General features: G+C 36.8%; 1 protein-coding gene and 1 long non-coding RNA gene across 3 annotated transcripts in view; one reads left to right on the top strand and one right to left on the bottom strand.

Moving 5' to 3' along the window:
- RASGEF1A (RasGEF domain family member 1A) overlaps positions 1–25,993 on the bottom strand; it is a 160,296-nt gene that overhangs the window by 73,439 nt on the left and 60,864 nt on the right. The window lies entirely within an intron of this gene.
- Positions 16,002–25,993, top strand: part of LOC120324135 — a 137,919-nt gene continuing 127,927 nt past the window's right edge. Inside the window, exon 1 of the long non-coding RNA XR_005565152.1 lies at positions 16,002–16,073. This is a non-coding gene — a long non-coding RNA (uncharacterized LOC120324135). The remainder of the gene's footprint in view (positions 16,074–25,993) is intronic.

Below are 25,993 nucleotides of genomic sequence, written 5' to 3'. Positions count from 1 at the left end.
TTGCAAAAACTCAAATTGAAAGGTTTGGAGTTCCACAGGTTATCAAAAGTATCATCCTTATCATAGAATTCGGCAGAGGAGGCAAAGATTATGTTGACCTTGAAACCAAGTTCTGTTATAGTTTACAAAGTTGATCCATTTAAGCTCAACCACATTTGTTTGACAAAGTACCTCATACATATCTCAGTTTCTGCCCAAGTATGTCTGACATTTTGCTTTCTTTAGGAAACTATCTTATTAGTAGCAAAAGTACAAGCAGGTGTCTTTTTTTTTTTCCTTGCATTTCTTAATTTATAATGTACACAACTTCTGCTTCGCTGGAATTTCAGGGGGAAAAAAGGGGCTAATAGGTTTTAAAAATTTTTGGAGGTTTATAAGCTGTTGCTAATGTCAGTGAATTCCATTAGCAACCACTTGATTAATTTTGCTGCTTAAATCACTATGAAAATTGCTGCTAATAGTGTTTAATCTTGTTGCTTTCTTTCCCTTGCAATACCCAGTTGCCCAAATGCTATATGGCCTAGTGTATCAGCAAGTGACTTTTGTGTTACACTGCTTTGTTTTGTCCTCTTTAGTGTCTGTCTCCATTAGTAAACTATAATTTGTCTCGATTAGAGTGATAATATTTCCTGCCTAGGGGACGGAACCTCTTGAATTATTGTACACCAGAGAAATCCTTATCCTTTCACAATTTCAGCTATGTAAACACATCTTCTCTGAGCTTCCAATATCTAAATATTTTTAAAGAAATTCTGTGATTGTAATAAACAAAGAAAGAAAGAGATGCAAAATGTTCTGCCCTCAAGACAACTAGAAGCAGTGTAGGACTGGACTGAGACCTCGAAAGGATTGTTCTGGTCAGAGGGACTCAGTTTCTGTCTTAATGATTTATTTGAAATGTTTATTTTTCCCTGTCTCATTATAGATACTTTTGCTGTTAGTCTGGTTTTACTGTCTTTATAGTCAGTGCATACTGGAGAAATATGCCTCTCAATATGTTAAATCATCCCTAAGAGAAAGGTCTATGTTTGTGAAGAAGTCCTCCAAGGTCTGAGAAAACCTGGGTTAGGAAAACACCCTACTAATGTTGCTGCCCTGGGTTCAGGAACATTAGGACACATACATCAAAATTAGACTGTTATAATGTGTACTAAGCAAAGAGAAGCCAATGCTTGCTTAACTCAAGTAGCCATGGCAGCTAAATAGCCTGGTTACCATCCAGTACTAAAACATAATTATTTGACCTAGTCACTTAGTTAAAAACATGGCTCCCCTACCTCATTTTTAAAAAAGCATCAGGCTAAGTTTGTAGAGGTGTCCTGCCCAAATATTTTTTCACTGAGAAATACAGGTTAGGATAAAAATGACAGGTTTGGTTTTTTTTGGTGTGAGGTTTTTTTTGGTTGGTTGGTTTTTTTTTGTTTTGCGTTGGATTTTTGTTTGTGTTTTTTTTTGTTTGGGTTTTTGTTTGTTTGTTTTTTAACTATTTACTTGCAATTTATTACCTTTTTTCCTTTAAAAAATATATGAATACATAAGCAAGTTATTTTTACAGTTCTTTCAAGCTGTTAGAAAAGTTAAGGCACATTGCATGTTGTCATTGAAGAGAAGGGATAGATAACAAAAGAGGGGGTTTTCTGTTTCTCAAAGATTTTACCTATTGTTTAGAAAGCTTTTTCTTGTCCTTTTTTTTTTTTTTTATAAAAAAATCATTCAACAGCTTCTGTAACAAAACACTGAGAAAGAAAATGTGCTGAGTAAGAATCCCTGTAACTTCTGTTACTTCCCTATAACTCCCCCTGAGTTAGCTGTTGCACTCTTAGTCTCTCAGCAGTACTTTGAATGTTTGGGGCCATACAATTTAGTTTTGTGAAAAGGCTGGGTGCTTATCATTAAAGAAGTCTTTGCAGTTCCCATTCAGTTTCTTTAATCTGGGAGTGACTTGTCAGGTTTTGGTTTTTTGTTTTCTTGGTTTTTTGTTTTTTGTCACAGGGAGCAGTTATTTCTATTTAAAATAAAAAGGTCAAACCCATTTGATTGAAATATTTGGCAGAAGAAGGAATTTAAACAAGTGCCTTCAGAAGCCTATATAATGGGCTGGTGTTTTCTTTCTTTCCCTTGATTCTTGCTGCATGAAAAGCAATGTGGAAATACACGAATATGACCAAACCTTTCAGAATAGGAGTGAATAAAAGCTGCTAAAAACCTATGGGGAAATTCGGAGACACTATGTTGATTTTTTCTTCAAGACCAATACAATCTCTTTCATTCCTGCCCAGCAGGAAAAACAACAGCTTTGAAGAAAATGACTGACACAGGAGGATTTTGAGAGAATCTGAGGATTTATTGTGTCTGCAAGTTCAGATTTATTTCAATGTCTCTGATTCTATAAGGCCTCTGTAAATAGTTGGGGATGAAACTGCTTGGTTTTAGAACAGGACAGCTTCAATTAGAAGCATGTTTTTTATTTGGAACGTGCTTTAGTTGGTTGCTACTAGTCTAATGGAAATGGGCTTATGAGATTTTCTACATTGGATCTCAAAACTGCAATCCAAAGTTTGATGCTGAGTAAGAAACTTCACAGCTGCAAAGAGAAGAGAGTAGTTCCTCCTCCCATAACAGGTGTAGTAAAGACTCTTGGTGAAGCACTGAGGGAAAGCTCTGTCAGGAAGACTCCTGTCTTAAAGCAGTTTTTGGTTAGCGTTTAATTTGTCATTATGTCTTATGTCAGCACGTGATAGCTTGCACTGAACAGAGAGACTAAACAAATTGTTAATTGATTTCTGGTTCACTGAGTGCTGCCTGTTGTGTACACACAGAGAGCAAAGTATGATTATGTCACTTTAAGGCTGGATCATAACACTCCAGGGTGTGAAGTCAAGATTATACAGACCTCTTTAATTATGGCCTTTCCTAACTTTGGAATGCTTCACTTGTATGTGCAGTGATTACTACAATCATTTTGCAGCCTTACGGATTTCCTAGCCTAATTAAATAAGAAAGAACAACCAATTTGGGAACCGTGACCCACAGCACACAAAAGTTGTTGTAGAAGACTCAAAATGTTTGTATATATTTTATGTTTTTGTGATCAGATAGGCATTTGCATGTGTAAGTTACAAAAAAAATTACCTCTTTAATATTTATTAATTCTGTTTTTGCATTTAGCCATCTGTCTTCTCCCTTCTCTCTTCTTCCCCTCCCCCCAACAACTTTTGATCACTCTGGAATGAAAAATATCACTGAACCATATGTAAACTCTTGAAGCCATCAATGCAAATTCCTCACATTTTTCAGGGGAGGAGAGTTTTTGGCATGCACCATCAGTTTATGTGATGTCTTTATCTTCCACAATGCTTCAGTTTGTTTAATGGTTTGTGTTGCTTGGCGTTGCCCAAAAAAACAAAAGAAATGCACGATAACAGTCCTCACTGATGCAGTGTTCCTCTTCCAGCAATTTAACATAGAGACTTTTAACACTAAGCCAATCACTGTACAAAATCTGCTCATCTGAACAGCTTGAAGGCTAGGTTGCTGTCATGCTAAAGCATTGTAAACTGTACGTAAGGACATTATTTCAGATGCAGTTGCGTGCAGGTATGAGTAAAAGGACTCAGTTTGCTGTGCGATGTTCTGAAAAGGCAATTTCTCTGAGAAGAAGTAATAGATGATTCTTTCTTTGGAGCTGCAATGTACTGCAATGAAATGATATTTCTCTTCTTAGCTCTGTGTTCTCTGAGGTACCAAACAAATATATGAGAGGATGTAAATGTAAAAGTGGTTGGAACCTTTCTTCACTGGCTACTGCTGTTTGGCTGTTGAGAACCACAGCTGGAAAGAAGCTTCTTTTAGGAAAGGAGAGGAAAATAGTATATTATGCCCCTTGAAAGTCCTCAGTGAAGCAAGGGATGAGAAAAGCTTTCTAGCTCTTACTATGTAGTTTTGCAGTCAGAGTATTTTCCAGATCAGAAGACTTAAGATCTATGAATATATTAAAAGATATATGTGCCACTGATGTGGCAGAAGCATGGAGTATTTGACATATGGACATGTATTTATGCAAGGAAGTTGAGAAATCCCTCCATTAGGGCTGATCAGTATGTGCACAAACTGGCATGGCATAAAGTGGTTATTGCTGCCTGATTTAGATTGGATCTGTATCCACTCCTCCCCTTCCTCACTTACTGAACAACTACTATATTTTCTCAGCAAGACTTAGAGCCACGTCTGTTCCTGAATGACATTGTAAAGCTTGAAATGATAATTCAGCAGCAAGGCCGAGCCACTTTTCAGTGCAGTACTATTTAGAATGACCCTGACACGTGCTGTTCTTGCATTAGGCAGCAGGGTCAATTCAACATCAGTATCAATATTTAATGCAGTACTGCAATGCCAAATCACTGAATTTTCTTTTGGACCAGATGTTTCTGTTGTAGGAGCTGTTATTTAGAGCGAATCAGAATTTTAATTTCACTTTATGCAATTTAAATTCTAGTCTTCTTGATGCCAACCCTTTCTTGAGGCACTCTATCCATAAACTACTCATTTGTCAGGGAATGCTATAATGCCTTTCCAGATTAATATTACAAAAGCAGTCTTTTTCTCAGATTTAATTGTTGCTTGCACATAAGCAATCATCCAGCTTCCTTTCTACTAAACAAATGGTATTGTTATTAAAAGAGTAGCAGGACTGAAGTCACTCGTCTTGAAGATAATGTCCATTGCTGACAATGCAGTTGGGTTTCTGTTATCTTACTGAAGTGAAACATGAAGAGGAAAGCATCAGATCAATGCTGCTTTCTGGTGTTACTAAAGAAAATAATTTTAGCCTGGAAAAGAAAGTTAAATTCCTTTGATCAGTGCCATATGCTTGAGTTTATAATAGGCTTTTGTGTTCCCACTTAGCTGGATCAGATTGAAAGTGGGATAATTATCAGTGAGGGTTAGAAATAAAATAGACAGTTTGCATGTCAAAATATCTTCATTTTTATGTCAATCGTGCTGTCTTTCTGGTACGGTGAAAACTGACTCCAGGTTTAACAGCACAACAATCAAACTTCAACCCTTTCCTTGCAACTGGTTATTTTGCCTTGTGGACAGGGGAATTGGGACAAATGTTGCTAACTATGGCTGCTATGCTGCTATTAAGGCTAAAAGGCTTGTATTGGTAAAAATTATGGGCACAGCCCACCAAATCAGAGACTAATCAGGGTGTATATATTCCTTTCTTATTTATCTTCATTTTTTCACAGTAATATTCAAATATGAATCACCTACACTACAGAGTTTGACCAGAGTTGTTATTTCAATGTTAACTTTGAATGCTCAGATGCAACAGGTTTAATTGACTTGGACAGCTGCGTGTTTTGGGTAGAGATCAGTGAGTCTGCTTGATATGTCAGACTAAAGATGAGTTATTGACATTATCTATACTGATGTAATGACATTTATAAAGGTAAAAGCAAATAGTGCTACTGCATGTCCTACTACGTGCCTTTGCTTCACACCCACTGCGAAATTTAAAAAAAAAAGGCAAAAAACCAACCCAGTAATTTTAATGGTTTTGTAACAGTAAAATTTTTGCATTAGAATAGTTGTGAAAGAAGTAAGAGCAAACATCTGGTCTTCTAACTGTTGTCATCCATTCTTTACTTCATTAGGAGTCTAAGCAGGTGAGTTTGTCTCCGGAAAAGTGTGCCAACATTGTGTGCACCTGCTTCTAATTAAAGAGCTTCTAGTTGCTTAAGAAACATTATGACCTGAAGGCCCTCATAAAACCAAGAATGTCTAAGATACATAAGGGAAGCACTAAAGTCTCCATTGAGAGTTGTGTTCTTTGTACTGTGTTTTATTATATAACATTAAGCTAAGCCCCAGCAGTCGTAGGTGTTGGGAAAAGATGGTATGAGATTGTTGCTACACGTGATGTGTATTGCCATGGAAATACTGTTCTTCAGAAGAAATAAGCCTCCTCTCAATTGTGCATTATGGACTGCTAATAAAGCATATGAAAAAAAAAGAAAGAAGAAAAAATAAAAAGGAAAAAAAAGTAAATGAACTTACTTGAGAAACAGGCAATAATAAACAGATTTTAGGATATTGAAACAAGATATTGGGGTTGGATGGAGAAATTGCATTTGTTCTACAATGGGCAGTAACACAATTATTGAATGTCTGAACACTTTCCAAAACTAAGTTGGTAAAGAAGGGCAGAATTTGATTTTGGTTTTAGACTGTTGTAATTAATTTCATAAAGTCAGTGTTCAAGAAATTTTTTTTCGATACTTTGAAAACAGATGGGACTTTTCCTCCTCAGATCTCAATTGTGCATATATTATCCAATAGGATAATATAATAACTGTTGGATATTATATACCAATTAAAAAACAGGTAGCTAAAGGTAACTAAAAAATCTGTCATAGTTTGTATAGAAATGGGCTATTTGTTCTTCATTCTGTTTTTTAAATTGCATAAGAGTAGGTGGCTGTTGTTCTTCAGCAAATGGACAACAATCAGTACAAGTGTGCAAGTGTTTGGGAAGTGTTTATTAGTGGAAGCATTCATTATTTTTCATTCTTGGAAATTAATATATGAGAATAAAATTATTTCAGTGTGATTTTCTGTCTTACAAAGCCTAAAAGCTATTTTCAGGCAGTTCTTAAGAGTTTTATTTCAATTTCACGATTTTTTTTTTTTTTAATATTAAAATACTGGAAGAAGGATGAGAGTAGAGACATGCTCTATCTTATTCTTTAGTTTACTGAAGCCACTAAGAGTCTGTTGGTTGACTATAGTTGGTTTTGGTCTTCCAAAAAATGTGGAAAGATATTTCATTCTTCCCATTTTCTATGCTCCACAGTATGGAAATAAAAGGATACAAAAGCAAGTATGCATAAACAATTTTGTTACTATAGCTAACAGGCTGAAATTGCTGTCATCAGACATTACCTAAGGCAAGTATTTTATCTTTGTTCAAATAAGTATTAGGGAGACAATTCTGGTTGCCTCAACAAGGATAACTAGAGAAGGGCAAGACAGTTCTTGTTAATGGGGTGTTGTTTTTTTTATGGAAATCAGTCTGATTTTTGGCACCTCTTAAAAAGAATTGTTGAATTGGAGAAGTTTATCTTTACCATTGCATGTCTACTGATTGTGTCATGATCCCAACAGGCATATAAAATTCCTAATGGCACAGTAATAATTTTAACTATTTTAGGAATGAGAACATATCCTGCTTCATTGTGATTGGGATAAATGCTACTGTCTGGGGTTAAAAGAGTCTTTCAGCTATCAATTCCCTCCCTCTACAAATATGTATTATTTTAGGTATGTTAATTTTCCCTTATATTTCTTTGTTGTCTTGTACAACTGGGGAAAGGCATCAGCTACTGGCATGCAGATAAGATATGCAGAAGCAGGATCCTGAATTTTGAGAACTTAAAAAAAAAAAAATTAAATTAATACATTTCCACAAATCTTTACAGAACAGTCTTTAAAAGACAAATTGTTTGGTGTTTTTTTTTTCTAGTATTTTTTACCAGTTATTTTAGGTATGCCCTCTAACTGTAAGATAACAGACTAGGTCCTGTTTTGCAGTCCTTGCCCTTTGTTAGAATTTTGGACTCCTAAAATTTTATGGAGTGTAGATTGTATGCACATCCTCTTGTTAAAGCAGGCAGAAAAAGTTGTGCTGTGTAGATTTTGTTTTTTTCAACCAATTTTTCCAAGACAGCTTTAAAAATAATTAAATCTTTACAGAAAAGAAACAAGTCAGATGTGCTGCAAACATTGTGTATCCTGTGAGGCGCTGTCTTCCTCTTGAAGTACTTCGATACCCTCGTTGCCATGGCAAGAGAGAAAAAGAATAAAAAATTCCTGTAGTGAATACCTTTGTAACTCCAAAATCATCGCTCAGCAGGGCTGTGTGCTTAATAACTCATAAAAAATACTGTGGATTTTTCAGAAGGCCGTGAGGGAATTTCTCCACTGATTTGTCTCGTTCTGTTCAGATGATTACACATGCTGCTAAAGAGCAGAGGTGACCAGGAGGGGTAGCTACACGGTGGTGTGATTTTTAGCTTTGATGTGGGTGTGAGCGTTTTCATACCTCCAGGCAAAGAGGGGCTGGTTCCCTGGCACAGCACAGAGGTAGGTGGGATGGAGTGGTGCTGCTCCAAGCAGCGTGAGTGGCGTAGGAGGACAGGGAGACTGCTAGAGTCCCTTGTGCCTCCTCCTCGGAGAGGAGGAGGAGGAGGGGAGACAGGGGCAGCACGTTTTTCAGCCTGAGGATGATTTTGTTAGCTGATGCAGCTGAAAGCCTATTTGTGTTCAGCCTCACATTCAGTGAAGGGTCCCTGAACCCACGTGCCTCGTAGCTCCCAAGAAGGCTAACGATGCCATGTTTCACAGACATGAGCTGTCCCCTCTGTGCCACATTCCAGCTCACATCCCTTCTGGCATGCTAACAGGCTTGAATATCTCTGTTATGCCATATACAAATACCCAAGATTTCCAAAAGCTCTGGGCTTTATGCTGGAACTGGGGGAACATTTTTACTCAGGGTATTTGAGTACACTGTTTTGAATAAGGGGTACAGACCTCCAATATCCTGACTATTTTAAAAGCATCCCAAATCCTTCTAAGCCATAGGAATGTAATTTTTGAAGCTTTTCCAGAGAAACCTGACCCAGGGCCACTGGTACCCAGTAAATCATGTTAGTACTTGGAGCATTTTGCAGAGTTCAGGTTGAGACCTGCAGTAGAGTGATGGCATTTTGAGACTTTCAGTGATAGATGACAGTGCCCACAGTCATAACAACTTGATGCAGCATCCTACTGCTAGCACCATCTGCTACAATTTTTAAATATAGAAGGGGATTTTTCTTAGTCAGCATGTTTCTGTCAGAACTAGCTCTTCATAGACCTAATCTGAATGCCTCTGCTGAGCCTTAAACTTCATCAGCTTTCTAATGGAATAACACAACCCAGTCTAATCTTCTCAAAGTGTCTGCCTTTTCTTAGCAAATGGAATCAATTTTTACTCTTCAGTGATTTCTGTGGCTGTGTCTGCACTTATGTCTAAAGTGTTTCCTGTCTTTGCACTATCATTTCTATTTCTATCAAGAACAATTTTAGGGCCTGAGAAGTCATCAGCTGCTGAAATATGTGGAGAGTTGCCTTTCTGCTTGAATATTGCTACCATAAAATGAAACGTGTGATAACGTCATCAAACAGCTGCCTACCTTACTTAGCGCTATCTTGGCCCCTATTTTTACTCGATGGCTGCCTCAAAATGTGTATGAAAGCAGTGCTAAAGCCATGGCAGCTCTCTACAAAATGCCAGATAACTTTTTAAAGATTGTTTAAGTGTCTGTCATCTAGGAATCATGATGGTTAAAAATATTTATAAAGCATTCTGAAGGTCACAGATGAAAATACCTGTTTGTGTAATATTGCTTGTTGGTAGTTCAGATATTGCTGTGCAGGTTCTGATCCCAGCACTGCAGGTAGCTCACTCTCCACTTATTGTGCAAGTGAAGCTTGGCATTTAAACTTTTCATTGCTCACACTGTCCCATGTTTCTGTGTTGTTCATCTGTATGGAAAACAGCCTGTTCCCGAACATGAAGATGAATACACTTGGAGGCAACTGCAGGAAAAATCTTTCTCCTGAGCTGACCGAAGGCTTAGGCCAATACAAACCATCAAACAAGCTAGTTCAATCTACTGGCTGTACTTCCACCTCACTCCCCAGGAGACAAAAGTGTTCCCAGTGGAAACATGGAGGCTCAGAATGGGCTCAGGCATGACCAGGGTGAGTGCTGTGCTAGCTGCTCATTTGCCCAAGTCTGTAAGGCATAAATGATCTTTGAAGGAATGCACAACTCCTCCTCACGCTCAGAGGCTTCCCCCCCTCCCATGTCCTTTGGACCCCAAGGAAGGTGTGACACAATAGGGATGTCCCGCAGGGTTGACACCCACAGGCCACTTCTTCCTCTGATTGTTCCCCCACAGCTGTTCTGCAAACATTTCCTGCCCTTGCTGCCCCTGAATAGCAGCTCAAGAAACTAAAAGTACAAGGAATTGCTCAGTGTGAAAATAAAATGTAATTTTACGTATGTGTGTGGTGTTTGCACATCTTAGGACTTTAGCTTGGTCTGCTTAAGAAAGATTTTATGTTTAGTTTTTGTTAGGATCTTACTAAGCAGTTGGTTATTTGACTGAGATGAGTGCCTGTTTGTCTTTTCAAAATATTTTGTGGCGTAGTTATGCTGTATTGACCTGAAATGCCTCAATAATTTGAATAGGTAAACAGATGACTTAGAAATGCAGATTTATTTATGTAGCAGTCCTCAATGCCCCCTCCTGAGCTGTTAGTTCATCCTGCAAACATATACCTCATTTAGATGTTGAACTGAGAGCTTACATGTATATTAAATAAAGAGCCTCTTAAAAAATAGTCATTCCTCATAACTACATATCTTTTCTGACACATAAAATGAAAGAACAAAGTCACTAGCTGAAGTCTTGGACAGCAGATTAAACGTATGACTAATAAAACCTGAAAGGCAGGATAGGTGACAGACATGATCATCCTGGCCAGTGCGAGTTCAAGAAGCCTGAGATTATTTTACTTGAAGAGTCTTAATGAGAAAGAGAGTCAGAATCACTTGCTAGCAGAGCAGTGTGTGGTAGATGTGCTTTGGTGTGGGCTTGTCAGACCTTGAGGAGGTTGTTGTTTCAGTGTTGCTTCCTCTCTGAATTAGCACATTTGCAAAATAGAAATAACAAATCCTCTTTTGAATCTTCTGTTCATCAAATCTTTCTGCGTATACTGTTTATTTTTTGATTTTTGTACACTTATGTGTTAGCACAGCAAGCTTCAGCCTTGACTGGCCTCAGTTAGTGGTGGAGTAAGATGCAAGTAAAACACTCCAAAAGAGGCTTCAATGCTGAGAAGTATAATGGCAGCAAGTGCTGGTGTTGGAGCTAATCCCTGAAATTTTTTTCTTATTTTGAAATTGGATTTCAGTTTTAGCCTTACACAGTACGTGACTGAGAAAAAGGGCTTAGTATCTGTTTATTTTCAGAAAAAGAAAGTGTGCAGTTAGATTTCCTATAATGGTGTTATACTTATGCACAGGACAAGTACAGAGGGCCAGGGGGTAAAAGACCAGGAATGAAGGATTCATGGGATTATAGGATAGTCATGATAAAAAGGACCTCAGACAGACACATAATACAGCCTTCTGCACACTTGTTTTGTTTTTTTTTTTTGCTTTGACGGATTTATTGTCTGGTTTTATGTAGACAGTTCAAATTTTCTGTGTTCCCCTTTCTGCTTTGACATAGGACTAGTATAAGAGCATCAAATGCATAATCTGAATGGTAGGCAACTTCATGAATCCTTGTGAGAGCTAAGATGAGCAATAATTCTTTAAATCTCTGCCCTGTTGTTGATCTATCTAAATAATATCTGGCACCAAACAATTAGCTGAGTAATTAGAAACAGTTTCTGTAAGCCTGCATGGTGATAGCTACAGTTACTGACAAAATCAGAATTTTGACTCAAGTGGTTCATCACAGTTCCAATGATAATTCCAGTTCAAGAATTGTAGTAGTTTAGTGCTCAAGCAACTTCATAAATATGAGGTACGTTTCTTCCATCTGTGAAGAAGACTGTGTTTCTGATCTAGCCTTCCTATTGAGATTGTTAAATTTGGGAAGATACATTTATCCGATCTGAGAAATGTTGAGCTCTGGTAAGGTTGCGATGAATGTTGAACTTGCAAGGAACCCACAGGTGACACGTGAAGAGCCATGGGTTTCACTGACTTCTCTATTAGCTCTCTGACTTCCAGGGCAGTTATCATGCAGTCTGTAATGATGTCTTGTGGGGTCTCCATCAATCCTGGCCCACCTCGGGCAGTTGCAGCGCAGACAGCAACTGCTTTGCGGGAGTGAGTACTGAAGTCAGAGCCGATGCTGGCTGACACAGATGATCAAATGATCAAATTGCAGGTGATATATAGTACAAATTTTACAGCTCTGCCTGCTGTGAAATGTTTGGGGGAAGCTGAAATTCTCTAGGTGATCTCAGGAAGAAAATATTTCTAAAGTTACAAAGCTGATGGAGACATGATTATGTATTGGTTCCATATAGCTCTTATCAGTAAATTATAGCTATAAGGAAGTTGCTAGGAAGATAATCCTGGACACTGAAGGATTCCCATTTTTGAGCAATTTTCACAAACTGGCAGCTAATGTACCATCTGTCTTGGTATGTTTCCTTTTGCTGGGTGATACAAAGAGAAATCCATAAAGGGGAAAAAGCCACTTCTGCTTGTGTATTGTTAGGTATCAACAAATGGTCTTTGAATAGCCTGTGACCTTAATTTCTGGACAGTGATACATTCTCTAAAGCATAGCTCATAATTTCAGTTACTTCAGTATTTAATTTTTATTAGTTTTATATCTGAATATTGTAGTTCCCATCTACTGTCTGTAATACACACATAAATTACTTCAGTGTTCTAATTGCAATATCTGATGAATATGTATCATATTCCTACATAATTTTTTTAAGATTTATATCAAGGCTACTGGAATTCTTGCAAATCACATTTGAGGCAAAAGGAGGAAGTTGAACCCTAGAAGCTGTTACCTCCTTAGTACATTTTAAACTCTGAAATCCCAATGATTTATATAATTTTACTAAGAAGGCAAGGGATGATGAAAATTTTCAGGTGCTAAAATTTGTTAATTAAGTATGCAAATTTATGTGGGAAAAAGTTCCAAAATGCAGGTGCTTCCCTAAACTTTACACAAAAAGCTTCTCCATATTCCTCCCTTGAGCAGAGAACTTCTGCTTTTGCTATTTGAGAGCAGACCAAAATCACTAACTTCTTTCCCCAAGTTTGGCTTGTGCTCTGGGGTGGAAACTGGAATTAGTTCACAGTAGGATACATTTGTTCTTTCTTAGCTGATGTGCCAGTTTATTGTTTGGATAATGACTATAAGTGGGAGAAATAAATTTTATATTGTAGATCTTTCTTTTTTTCCTTTGTAGAAACTTGTGGGACATTAAAATTGTCATCCTGGTTTTACCCTATGAACTCCAACAGAGTCGGATTAAAAGCACTTACTTTTTAAAACCAGTTATTTGGAAGATAATGTGCCCATTCAGCAGACTTGTCTCCCAAAGCCACCAGGGTGATTGGCAGATCATGCTCCCTTGGAATTCATCTGCACTTTATAAATCTGTTCATGAGCACTTATCTGTCCCCAACAGATAGGATGAATCTTTACCCTGCTATTCAGGATCCTATTATTTGTACCCACTTCTTATGACCAGTAATATTGAAAGCAACCTTTTCAGTGTAAAAGTTCTATACCCAGATAATCACAATATAATGAGGAAGAATCAAGCCTACAAAAAGTGGATGATGGAAAACTTATATTTTTTCATTTTAATTTGCTGTTGAAAGTGGACAGAGAATGGAATCATAATTGTGTTCATGACAATTTTCTTAACATAATTCTACTTATGATGACATCAAAAACTCAAAACTTGTCAAGGATAGTTTTTAAAATTGTTTTTGTGTGTAGGTATTGATGGACAATTTGTCAGCTTGTGATAGTTCTTATGGATATCGTTCATATTTGAGATGGTTAACAGTATTCAATTAACAAAGCTTACAGGCACTTCCCAATACAAGTTGAGGGTTTTTTTGCAGTTTTATTGTGTTAATATCTTTATACATTTTCTTGTTTTAATTTCAGCTCTGTCTGATAATCAATTCAGAAGCAGAAATATAGGACTTTTCTTCTGATACTGTATTCAAGTGGTTGTTTCTTAGAATAGTATTAGTGTACTGTGTAGCAGACCTTTATAATGCAGTAAGAAGAGGGTTGACATTATGTTTCTTGTGGATTTGCCAAATGGAAGTGCATGTGCCTGGGCTTCATACCCTGTGCTCAGTGAGCTCATCAAACCCAGGAAGAGCTGAGGCTATGAGGCAGGTGCTGCACAGGTACCCTGAGTGACAGGGTGATTTCTGTGCTACAGAGTGGCTTTTTGGGAGCCAGGTGGCTGCAGCTGAGCTGTGAGATGCACACAATGTAAAAAATGTACATTTTTTGCAATGTAAAAAATCCTTCATTTCTGCCTGGGCAAAATATTCAAATGGGGAAAATAAATGTGCATTGGGCATGTGCTACTCCAAATGATCCCCACAATTCTAACCTACCTGGGGCCGTGTATGAGTCCAGCTAAGTCATATTTTTATCCCCTAGAAAGAAAGACAGCAGCTATAGCTGCCTTTGTCAGACAAAATGCTCTATTTTTCATTAAAATCAAAAAGGTTTATTCACAGTTGGGTGTTTGGTTTGTTTTCTTTTATATAAATTGGGGTTTAAAAGTAAACTTTGGAGAAAGGAATTTCATCTTGCTGAAATGCCTCCTGTGGATTTTCTTCTTTTTTATTTTTTGATGAATGAGAAGTTGTTGAAATTGATTTGTTTCTATGAAGTTTTACAATATGAGAAATTTTTAACAAACTAGTTCACTCCTGCTGATGCTGATTTTGATGTAGTGTGACGTGCTAAGATTTCTGATTTTTTTTTCTATTTGTTCTTATGCCTGAAGGCTGCATTTTACATGTTATTAGACTTGCAATGTCAAGTGATGATGAATTGAGACCTTCCATTTTAATAGTTTTAGTTTGGGTTTTCTTATAGCTTAGTAGCTTTCCCATGTTCTGCTGCTTTTACTTGTATATTATTATTACTCTAGTTAGTGTAGCACTTTTATTCCCTCTGTTCTTTGATTCATCTAAATATAGGATAGCTCTCCTTTGTGAACAGGACTATTTTGTGAAATCTCTGTATCATGTTATCCAATTTGGCACTGTTATCCTTCTGGAGAAAGAAATTTGAAGAAATTTTAAGCTGTTGAATGCTTTCTTGGAAAAATGAGGTTTCTCACAATCTTTATCTCGCACAGATACCGTCATAATATATGTACCAAAAAAAAAGTAGATGAAAGGTCTGTAGGATTTGTTTTGTATTATGTTCACCTTCCTACTGTTTGACTTGGCAACCTTAGCAAAGTTTTCCTAACATGCTTTTTCCTGTTATTGCTTAAAATATGTAACTGAATTACTGCACTTCTAAAAATTTGTGTTTTCTTTTTTGTTGTTGTTGCCTCTTAGATCTCATGTACTATTTGTCTCAGTTACATTGAGGAAATTCTTTCCATTCTGCAATAAACACAGAGGATGAGAGTGTTTGCTCTGACATTATTTCTTTATTAATCTGAATAGCTTACATAATACTGTGTGTCTTAGTTTTTGTGCTGCTTATTGCTTGCAAAAGTTTCAGGAATGTTGATTTAGTTTATGTGCTTTGTTCAAGCAACTATGCAAATAATTCCATTGTCTGAAAGTAAATGAAAGGGGTGTTTTGGGTTTTTTTGTGGTTGGGTTCGGTTTTGTTTTTCATTGTTTTGTTTTGTTTTGTTTAACATCTGTCTCAGAAGGTTTGATAAAAATTCATCTTAAGCCCACATAGAATGGAAATAAATTCCTATGGTTCAGTCAGCTCTCTGGGATGGTGGTGATCTGTGACAAGCATGGTAGAGTCCTGTATTCCAAAATGTGTTCTAAGCCCATCAGCTGATACTAGAAAAGTCCAAGATTTTTTGTCTGTTTATGGTCTTAGAGCTTATGGGACCTTAATTCAGCAATGCTGGCATACATATGGATTCTTTCAGTAGTATAATTTAAATCAGAATTAGTAATTAGAAATATACAGGTATGGTTTGAGATTCAAATACCCCAAATAACAGTAATTGATGTTTCAAACAGATACGTATCAATAAACAACTCCCCATCTCTCTTCTGCTATAATGTTTCCTAGCAACTGCTGTGTTTCTCTTTGAACCTGGGTTGCCTTGACAATACTCATGGCACACTGTACACGAATACAAGGCATTTGATTCAAAGAGCTTTACAGTCCAAGAATGTATCTGTGAAGCACCCTTGAAATGCAGCTGTTATTTGGCAAAAATGAAAAGTAAGTAGACACAGCACTGTTGCACGATTTGGTAAGAGGAATGGGAGAATAGGAAACAGCAGTTTCCTGACAGGGATCCCTTTATATGCAACAAAGATAAAGTCTGTGGCTAAAAGTTACCCTTTCTATCTTCAAGTTAGCAAGGTGTCCTTTAGACTGATGAAGGAAAGCCAATCTTGGTAGGGCAGCATTTGAGCAGATCAGTGGAGTTATTGTCTGCTAGTTATTGTCTGCTTTGTTCCTGGGTAGTTTTACAAACCCCTAGTCCTTCTTTAGTATAAGCTGCTTCACAGCCTGTGGTGAAAGTATTCATCCCCTTCCCCATACCTTGTGTTCACCCTGTGAGTCCAAGGCTCCAGGTCTCTGCACCATTAAATAGCTGTCCCTCTCTGCATCTCTCACTGGCCTTGTCAGCTCCCACTTTGAGACTAAGCAGCTACTGCAGCAGCTGCCTGTAATTTGAATTTAAAACACAGACAAGGTGCTACCTCTCTTGAAATCTAAATAATATCACTAAATGTCTTTTATTTAGGGGATCTTACCAGGCAAGTTGTGTTTCTCTATTCTAATATTAAGAAATTAATATTTTTGCTGTTACCTGTGGTATGGCTAAAGACTTGAAACCACTTCCCCATTCAGGGAAAGCAGAATTTTTGTTTAGGGTAACTATTGGGTCCAGACAGAGAAATGTTACCGCTTTTCAGCTCCTTTATTATGATTCTTCATTAATATTATCTGTCTGGTTTTCTAGACAGTCTGTTCTTAGGAGGCAGTAAAAGATGTGAACTCTCAGATGCTTTTAATTGTACTTTCTTTCCATATTTTTATGTTTGCAGCTTTTGTTGCTTTCCATTTTTGGGTTTTTTTTTGTTGTTTTTCTCATTTCATTCTTTGAGCAGAAAGAATTTGGAAGCTTAAGCCTGTTGGTCTGGAACTGCTCATCATGTAGACAAATTTGCTATGGATTGTGATTTAACATTTTGCTTCATATATTCTCTTCAGAGGATGATTGGAATTTAATGTTATTTTGCATTCCCTGTAGTTGTAGATTTCCTGTCTGTTATCAGACCATAAGACTTATTTCTGAGCTCTGAGTCTTTCAGTAGCTCTCCAAACTCCTGTCATTTGGGATGCTAAAAAGCAGGTTGAAATTTCAATGGTAATTTGTTACAGAGAAATCCATGAAATTTGAATAAATCAGCAAATTCCTCTTTCCATCACCAACCCATTTTAATAACATGAGGATTGTTAAAAGTTTATTTTATGAATCTATTACTGATTGCAAGTTAGTTTGGCACACTACACTAGAAACGCTGACTTGAAATCAGTTCAAGAGCCGAAAATAGGTGTGCAGTAAAGATTTTAATGGAAAATTAGGCAAGTTTGATTGGCTGTTATCTGATAAAGCTACATGACATGGATTATCCTTTTGGGGCTACATATATTTGCATTCTTGAAATGTCTTTCCCCCTTTGGAAAAACAAAGCAGAACAACAAACAACCGAACCCAACCCTAGCTGACATACTTTGGAATATCAGCTGAGAATACAAAGCAAGGAAAGCAATTGCTTGGGGAATTAGTGCTGGCTCAGATGCAGTGGCAGGATGGTAAGAAATGAACTACCACAGCTGCTTCTGTAGTCTGCTCTGCTGACTTTTGTGCTCAACTGTTTCCACCCTGTGATTAATGGTGAAGTTTATCTTATGGAGCTGTCATTTTGGCATCTTTCACTAGTACAGCAATCACTTTAAGAAAAAAAAGGGACTTAAAGTGCCTCCTTTATTTTTTGTAATCAGGAACAGGATGCACCAGCTTTTAGCTCAAACTGACCCATTATGTACACTTGAGAAATGACTCATGGTCAGAACCTCTCAGAGTAGGTTCTGATTGGTGGGAAGACAGACAGACTCAAGTTCCCAGATATTAACATGCTTCAATGTTTTTACATGGTAGTGAGATCCAAAGCAGCAAGGGAAGTACTTTGAAGTTCTTGGTTTAGAGTTCTTAGATATGCTAAAGTGATGATAACTTTGAGACGTGTCTGTGGTGACATGGTGACACCATTAGATGTATCACCTAATGTAGCATGTCAGGTGCTTAGCTACTGAGTAGAAGTAACTGTTGTTTTTCAAGTCAAATTTTCTGTCCATTCTTTTTAGAACTTGACATTGTCACTTTGTTATTTTCCTCAGAATCTGTTATCTTTGTTTCATAGAGATATTATTGAAAAACAATGGGTTTGGAGCACGGAGAATTTTATCAGTTTATGTTATCTTTCCTTTTACCAGTGTTTTCTTTTAAGGTATAGGCCAATGCTCATGCAAGGTTTTTCTGTCTTGTGATGTCTCGCTAATATTGTATGCAAGCTATATTTGAAATGTGCCACCCTCCACTGTGAGAATCAAACTATGGGCATCTATGGGTTGGATAATGCAGATCTCCCTGCTCCTGTTCATGGTTGATTCTATTGTTTTGTTTTGTGTTCTTCCCTGCCACTCAGAATGCTATTTCCATGGCTGCATTTCTAACTTTATATCTAAAATGTTCATTGTAAATAGGGCTTACACCTACTGAACAAAATCTGAACCTTTAATTCAGTCAAAAGACTGTCAGTAGTGAGGTATAGGCCTTATTTACCCACATGAATGATTCTGATTGTGTAAAATTTAAGAGATGTAAATTCAGTTCCCTTATTAGAATTTGCCCTCTCTATTTGCTCAGAATCAATTCTGAATTCCAGAAATATCTACGAAAAGAACATACTTATAGCAGCAAATGTTCTATCATATTTAGGTTTCTGCTTTCATTGCTTTTGGTTTTCCAAAAGCTCCTTGGCTACAAATTTAACAGATGAATTGCAGAGAACTCATTTCTGATTTAGAGCAATCTGTTCCATTAGATATGTAAAGCACAGGGGTTTCTGCCTCCTTCTGTTGTACACCACAGTGACACCACCATTTGCCACTCACTGCAATGATCTGCAACCTGGGTGGGAAAAGAAATATGCTCCAATGCCTTAAACCTTACTGCATTTTAGTCAGCTTAGTCAGTGGGATGATGAAGACTCTCTTGCTTATAGCATTTATTTTGAACATGCTACATACATTATAATTACTTTCCAGCTAAGTGCTTATCCAAAACTGTTGTCTTTTGGAAAGGATGGTCTCTGGGACAAAATATTTGCTAGAAGCTTTTATAACTCAACTTCATTATCAATTAATGATATCTGTCAAATTAATGTTTATGGCAGTGACTGGATGTGCAGAGACACATTGTTTTATGTTTGTATCTTGCTCTCCACCCTCACTACCTTCATAACCTTTAGTATCAGTCAAGATTTGATCAAGCTGTTAAAGATGCAGTTTTGTCTAGCAATAGGTTTTTAATTTAGTGACAGCAAGCTCAAATCAAACAAAAAATACAAAAGATGCTAGAGGTTCTGGAACGGGAAAGGGCATTAAATGTCAATAGGTGATGAAGAATGAACCAAAGCATGTTTTTGTTTTGTCACTATGCATACATTTGGCATCGTTACTCTGTATCGAGCATAGCATTAGGAAAGAGGTTATCTTGCCCACTGACAGTGTTAACTGGAATAGAGTGAGTCTCAGAGTGGATTTTATACAAGAGAGGGACATAGAGTTAGGAGAGTGCAGGTAGATTGACAAGAAACTAGCCTATAATCTTAAATGTACATAAAAGGAAACAAAACTGATTTTGTGGGGATTGTCTAAAGGCTTAACACTTCATCAGCTGGTTTCACTAACAGATGTAGAAAATCAACCTCTAAATAAAAGCAAGAAGATTCAAATTACATTCACAATCCAGATAAGAACTGAAGGTGTTCTGATAACTAGAAAAGATGTAATGCTGAAGCATTCTTGAAGAGCTAAATACTAAACTGAATATTAGGAAGCAAATTCTCTAACTAAAAGGCAAAAAAAATTAGATGGCAGCAGTGAATACTAGATTCAGAAGAAGTAATTGTAAAGCAAAATAAAAAGCACAGCAAAAAAAGCACAAACCCTCTCACAGTGCTATCTTCAAGGAACCAAAAGTAGAATCTGACTAGTCTAGTAAGAAGCACATTGGAATAAAATAGTCTGGATAAACTGCAGCACTTCAGTAGGATTTCTGAAAAAGATGATGCTTGAACCCTAATTCTAATTCCAGCATTTATAATAGCTAAATATTAGATTTACAGTTCTGTATGTTTTAACATTTGCTTGTTCATTAATTATTGTTTGGGGAAGATTTAGGATACTGGAAAGATAGCAGTTAAAAATCTTACTGGCATATAAATAAGGTTTCTCATCTGCTCCCATTGTTATGCAACCAGATCTTCAGTGTGAATGAAGAGCAGACAGGGAAATATGTCAGTGTTTGCTGGATTGTTTTCAGTAAATAACTCAGCCACTACACAACTGCTGAAATTGTTCAATATTGTACTTCTACATTACCTTAGATTAAAGTTAATGCAGAACAGTGTGTGTGCTCTCTTTCTAAAGAAATAAACCTTTAGATAAATGTTAAATACAAATATGTCTTTGTACAGTAGGATAATTAAGCTTGTACAGTAGGATAATTAAGCTTCAGGTTGATTTTTAAGAGGATGTTATACCCTTGTCTATAAAACTGAACCTTTTGGAAAAAATGTAGGCTACTATAACAATGAGTATTTGGTATTGTATATTTTAAGGACAAAAACCAGGTTAAAATAATAGAGTAAACCCTGCTTTTAAAATTGACTTAAAGATTTCAGTGTTGGTCTAGGGGGTTAAAGGCTAATATGTACTAGTGACCTAAGTCTGAAGAGCTGTTAAAAATCTCACAAATCCTTGATTCAGGTCTGTCTTTGTGAAAGCTTAGCTCAGACTCATTGTGGTTTTTGTGGCTGAAGCATCCAATGGCTTCTTCTTTCTGCTGCCTGTGATCAGGTACTTCATGTAGTCACTGTGTATACTGGGGGAGACAGCACATTGCAGTAGCCCATTAAAAATAGCAATAAATAAAATAATCATTAGTGTTATGAAATACAAGGGTCCTGAGTTAGTTAATTCCAGATTATGTAAAGACCTAACTATGACAGTACTGCCGAATGTTAGTGACCATTTCTATGTTGGAGGGTGGGTGGCATCCCAACCAACCAGAGTGCAAATGCAGTACTTGGAGATATGAACAGGAGGAAAAGGTATAACTAAACCAGAGTTCTGTTAGTCTGTTGTATAACTGTGGGGCTTCATGAGCTCCACCTCATATATTTAAAATAGATAATTGGAATTACCTGTAGCTGGGCAGAAAGTGGTTTATAATGCTATTCAGGGTGGTGGTCTGTAATTTGAAGAGCAGTGGGATCAGCAAACTTACCCTTAAGGGAGTTATCAAATGGCTGTGAAGTACTTCAAAATAGTTATTAATAAAAGTCACCAAAGGGGAGATAATTTTATCTGCTTTCCGGGGAGGGATTAATATGTTTCCAGGTCTATTTGTACTCCTTATAATTTTTAGGCATTGTAACTGGGATTAGATAAACTCTCAGGCCCCTGAGGGAGAGGAACTGGCAGAATGGAGCCCAGAGTTTGGTAACTGATGAAGTGGCCCCAGACCAAGAAGGTGACATTTGGGAAGACAACGGCAAAGTACTGCACTGAGACACAAAGCCAAAGGGCAAGAAAGGGAGCAACTGGCTAGACAGGGATACAGGAGAGTATGGAAATCTATGATGGACAGCAAAGTAAATGTGAGCCAGTGGTGTGATGGCATGGAAAAATGGCAGAGCCTGTTCTGGGTGGAGTTAGGAATGTCAGTGTGTGTAAATCATGGGAAGCAATCATCTCCCTCTGGTTTGTGCCGGGGTGTGCAGGTGGTGAGGCTGCCCTGTTGTGGGCACTGCCTATAAGGGAATGCAGAGCAAGAGGGAAGAGTCCAAGGACCTGCAAAAACAATGACAGCTTTAGAAAATGTGATTTGTGAGGAAGTGTTGGAGGAACTGTTTGGTTGAGTTTAGAGACGAGAGGAGAGTTTTAAAAATCTGGAAAAATATCGTCATAAGGAGGGAAGTATTCTCACCAAGGGCAGGACAAAATCTAAGTTGCTTAATTGCATCAAAGGAGATTTAGGTAACGAATTAAGAATGCAAGTTTTGTAGATTAAGAAGTAAAATGTAGACCTGTCTCCTTAGGAGACTGGAAAATAGCTTTTCTTGGAAGTGTTTAAAAATGGATTAGATAGATATCTGCAAGGTTACTAATTCAAAGCAGCAGTTAGCTTAGATCATCTCTTCACCTTTCCCTTCCAGCTGTGAGTTGCTACGTTTCTGTGATCTTTAGAAGAAATTCACTGCATTATTTATTCTGAAAGGAATGGCTCTCTTCTATGTCTCCAAAAGAAGCTACCTGAAATTGGAGTCTAAATTGCTATTCTGTTTGACACAATGCATTTGATTTTACTGTTTGGCAACTAAAGCATAGTAGAAAATCCCTGGGAAATCAGTCTTGTACATGACCAAGTTACTTGCCAGTGTTTTGTGACAGTGAATACTGGAGAAACTCAAAAATATTAGTCAAGATTAATTACTCCTCAATTTTTGTACTGAAAAATCTGCTGTAAAAGCATGCAATGCCCAATAACACAAAACAAAGAAAGAATAATTTCTTGGTTTTCGGAATGGACAGAATTTGCCATAAAATGCTGCATATGAAGTTCTGATTTGAATAAAGATTCCTTGGTGTTTGGAACACACCAAAATATTTAAAATGTGATGAAAGGATACAAAGAATTGCTGACCATGCTGTCATCTTCTCAAATTCTTAGACTGAACAAAAATAAGATTTCTTTTCATGCTTGTGGAAACTAGAGAAATTGAGAGTTCACACTGTAAGTAATGTCTGAACATTCCTTGTTGTGTCCAACCCAAATTGTTTGGTTTGGTTGCGAACGGCACTATTTAATCTCACAATATATATACCTCATTTGAATAATTTTGAAAAAAAGCCGAAGTAGATATCTTGAACTCAAAAGGAATGAACTTTAGCTCTGTGACCTGTATAGACTGGAGCTGTAGATGGTATATAATTTGTCATTTCATACTTATAGGTCACTGACTACAGGTTTTCTATTTATTTATTTATTTCCTTAATGAAATTTCCAGTTTCAGAGTATAGTTGGTGAATGTATGCAATCTGTTTTCAGTGTATTTTCACTTTAAGCATATAACCTTTATGAAATGTAAATTGTTCAAATGCTGCCTTGGAGTCTACCCTCAGCTAATACTTGGAGTTTTAATAGTTCTAATCTGAATTGTTAATAATTTATCAGAGTATAGGGAAAAAAATTCATAGCACACAAGGTGAAACACATGTGCTGCTGCTGCTCCTTCTATTAGCAGATTCAAGCTATTGTGGATTAGTTATCATCCATCAGATTCTAAAAAAATTAAATGTCCTGTCTTTCCTGGCTCTTGCTTAGACCTACCTTCCCCATTTTTCCTCTTCTGTAGTGTGTCATGGTATAGCTTTTGTACTCTTGTGAATTGTTTGGAATATTTCCCTTAATGTACTTAGTTCTTTGCAAAGCTTTTGTTTTTCACTGTATGTTTACTTAAGTTAGAATTCTCTTCCCTGTTTCTCAAATCTCCCATATTTCAGCAGTATCTCTAAACATCAATTCTTTTCTCTGGTACCTGGATAGAAAAAGGAAGTCTGTAATTTATTTTGTTGATTCCTACAGGGAAGCAACCACTGTTAAGACTAATAAGACTGAGGGGAGAAAAAGATGACACTACTCTGCAGGTAGATTAGAATAATATTACAGATTGTTACAAAGATTAAATCACGCAATAGTTTAGCTCAAAGTACAAATGCATGTATTTCCACATTTCAGTTCCAAAATTATAGGTATGTTTTACAAATTTGGAGAATTTTTTTGTGTCAGAATGAATGAATCTTTTCTTTATTCAGGAGAATGGAATTTATAGCATCATCTTTACTTGACTCAGAAAGTATTTTGTCTTTGTTGTTTTGGGTCTTTATTGGCTGTCAATTCTTGAATTTGGACCAGGACAGAGGAGAGAAATGTACAAATGTGTTACTTAACCATTTTCAGAATAAAGAAGTGGGAGTTTGTGGCATTCATGAACGAAACTCGTAGGCAACAGGTGTTTTTGGATAATTTACAGTAACGGCTCAGGAAAAAAAGATTATTAATTACAGTAAGATTTTAATGATGTTACCCTCTTGACCCTGGTTTTCTGTCCTCTCTTTACTACATACTTTTGCAGGTGGACTTCACTGCAGTTGTTAACTAAGTATATACACAACTTGTTTTATTTTTTTTAATTTAATTTGGAGTTTGGTACACAAAATGGAATTTGCTTAAGATTTAAACATTTGCTGCATGGGCATAATGCAGAGCAAAGGTGGAATCTTTTACTTAAGTAGAAAAATGATGCATATTTAGGAAGGAAAAATTAAAAAAAAGTTAATAATAACACTTATTATGTGAGAGGATGCATCAGGACACCTTTCTTTTATCCGTTGTATCCCATGTCAGAAAAAGTCTTAGTTGTTAGCAGAAAAATTCCGTCAATGTCTCTATATGTGGAATCTAATAGAAATGTTGTTGCTGGTTAGTTCATGCTAATGGCTGAAGGTAATGCAGGAAAATGGTTTACGTGTGTGTGGCTGTAGAGAGCTATTTTGAGACCTGAAAGTACAGCAGTATTTTCTAGAATGGTAATGCAAATTTAATCCCCATGAATATTTTCTTTTAAATTTACTAATAATGCATAAACTAAACTAGGTGCTTAGTCCCACAAGTTTTTGCTGAGCTGCTGTGCTTGAAAAAAGCTTTGTCTGCCCCGCTGTGCAGTCATTCAAGAAAACACTGAATGTAATAGGTAAAAAATGGTTTTGTAATTGTTTCCTTGTGCTACTACCTACTCTGTATCAAGTTGGTTGTTTAGCAAAATCAAGTAAAACTTAGTGTAATTAAATGCAGTTGGTACTTAAAGTTACTGCTTCGGTTTCAGACTGAGGGAGAACTTGTGGAGACACAACTCCAAGCAATATCACTTGGTCTAATTTAAAATAAATACAGTGTTGCACAAATTACATGGTAAGGAAAAAAATAAAATTTAAAAGAGACAATCATCCATCAATAGAGATTTTTCTTTATAACACCTACTTGAATTCTTTCAGCTGTGAGGACATTAATGACTCCTAATACAGTAGCAGACTGTTTACTTTACTCTAATCTCACTGAGATGAAGGAAACTCCCATTACAGTCAGGTTTTCCAAATGCATAATCATTTCCTTTTGTGGATAACCACACTGAAATCCCTAATTATCAGGGGTCAGAGGATTTGGCACATTCTCGTAGGGAGGCCTCTCTCTGAGCCAACATCTCAGACTAGGCTAGATCTGCATTTGCTATACTTTTTCTTCCATGTTCTGTGCTTCCATAATTATGTGTCTCAGTTTTTTTCCATAAATTAATATTCACAGTGTACCCCAAGAGGAATCCCAAATTCATCCAGTTTACAACATAGTAAGGATTCTGGTAGTGTCTTAGAGATCCCCAACTTTAGATCATTCCATGAAGATGATTACTTTGTCAAAAAGGGTTGTTGAAGCTTTCTTGCTGAAAACAAATGTGCCATCAGAAATTTGTAGGTGTTAGTAAAGTATTAGTTTTGTCACTTTCCCCCACAGATTTAATGGCAGAATTGCTATAATCCTAATTAGGTTCAATAATCATTACTGTTGCTTTTATCTTTGGTCTTTAAACATGGCTCTGTCGTTCATGAACTGAAAAAATCCCACCATTTTTAAAATACTGGGCATCTGAACTGTGAGATGCTACACTGTGCAGATACCACTTGACTTGCAATAAAGTAGAAGGTGTTCTTGTACAAATAGA

This window comes from Pipra filicauda, unplaced genomic scaffold, assembly GCF_003945595.2.
Source record: "Pipra filicauda isolate LSUMZ 115617 unplaced genomic scaffold, ASM394559v2 scaffold430_size1018388_pilon, whole genome shotgun sequence".
Taxonomy (NCBI): Eukaryota; Metazoa; Chordata; class Aves; order Passeriformes; family Pipridae; genus Pipra; species Pipra filicauda.
This window is presented reverse-complemented; position numbering and strand designations above follow the sequence as displayed.